Source organism: Asparagus officinalis, chromosome 6, assembly GCF_001876935.1.
Source record: "Asparagus officinalis chromosome 6, Aspof.V1, whole genome shotgun sequence".
Lineage (NCBI taxonomy): Eukaryota > Viridiplantae > Streptophyta > Magnoliopsida > Asparagales > Asparagaceae > Asparagus > Asparagus officinalis.
Genome location: NC_033799.1, coordinates 2240495 through 2242181, shown reverse-complemented (window position 1 = coordinate 2242181; position 1687 = coordinate 2240495).

Below are 1687 nucleotides of genomic sequence, written 5' to 3'. Positions count from 1 at the left end.
ATTTACTGTCTCGCGGGTCGAGACAGCAAACACTGTCTCGCCCAGCGAGACAGCAAACACTGTCTCGCCCGCCGAGACAGCAAATGCTGTCTCGCGAGCCTGTTTTCCACCAACTGTTCATGGAGGTTATAAATACCCCCCGAAGGCCATTTTTGAGAGGGCTGATCATTTTGAGCACTGTTAAGCAGAGAGAGCAGAGTTCCTGAGCTTCCGGCCACTCCTTGATATTCAGGCTTTGACTTGATTTCAAGAAGAACGACTATCTTACTTTGATAAGATATCGTTTCAATTTCTCACTTCGATAAACGAAGTCAGAATCATAAACCCCTCACGATTCAATCAGAATCTGTGATTTGGCGGTCCACGAGTCAAAGCGCTCCCGGCACAGGCAAAGATCCCACGAAAGCAGTGATCCCACGCAAGCAGTGATCCAAACAACGATCCTGCGTTTGTTTCCCAAGAGTTGTAATTTTCATTTTGTTGTGTAAAAGAAGTCTTATAAAAAGGCTATTTCTTTTGAATTTATTGTAATCGACCGAAGATATAATGAATTCCATAACAAAACCAACTTTTGACGCAAACAAACTGGCGACCACAGTGGGAGCCAACGGTTTCGCTGCCGAGACCGTCGTGTCGTAGCCGATCAAGATTCCAGTTGAATCGTTTGAGGAATATCTCTCATCATCCTCTTCAAGATCTTCATTGTCTCGCAAGTATAAGAGGATCTCACAATTGAGGAAGACTTACATGCCAAAGAAGGCACAAAATGAAGACTCTCGCCTGATTGTTGCTGAGGATTTTACTCGCAACACCTCTGCTCACAATGACTCTTATCTAGTTAAAGAGTCATTGAATCAAAGCCCACCAGCACTGACGAAGAGGGCTCGTCAGAGACAACGTCAGCGCCGAGCTCGTCAAATAGCTAAGGCCTTGGAACAAACCGACGGGGTTCGCTATCACGCGGACCTAGAGTCGAGGAGACATCGAGTGGTTCAGTTGTCTCAACGACCAATCACTCATGTCTCTGCTAAACTCACGACGGAGGAATGGACTATTGTCAAAAAGACTCGTTCGACCCTCAAAGAACGTATACAAAAACGTCGTGCAAACACTGCTCATGCCCGTGCTCTCTTACAACAAAGACGAGAAAGAAACAAGAAAACGGTGTCCAATGAACCACCGAAACTCCGCCAAGTTTGGATTCCAAAGTCTGGACTTATGCAAAATCAGCATTAGGAGCCCGTTAAGACCCCATACCCGCAAAGGGGTGGTTTTAGACGTGCGACTCCCGACATAACCTTGGATCGCTCAAAGACAAAAATAAATTGTCCTGAGAATGCCAACAAGGTTTTATACCCCCAGAAGAAGACGCATTCACCAAAAGATATCGTCATACCTGGGAGGTCATGCCAACAAACGATACGATTTTTTGGCAATCATACCGATGAATCGTATTATCAAGTTGGGGATGTGAATAAATTTCGAAAAAGAATTATTCGCTCTCATTGTTCCTGTGTACGACTTATAAGATCAGCTGTCCAAGATGATGAATTCCCTGAAGTCACCATCAATGTGGCTGATAAGAGAAAGTCTAAGTGGCACTCGAGTGAATCAAGACCCGATTTTTCCTCGGGAGAAAAAGTCAATTCAAGAATTGCCCGACGGAAGTCTCGACTCCGGCTAGGAG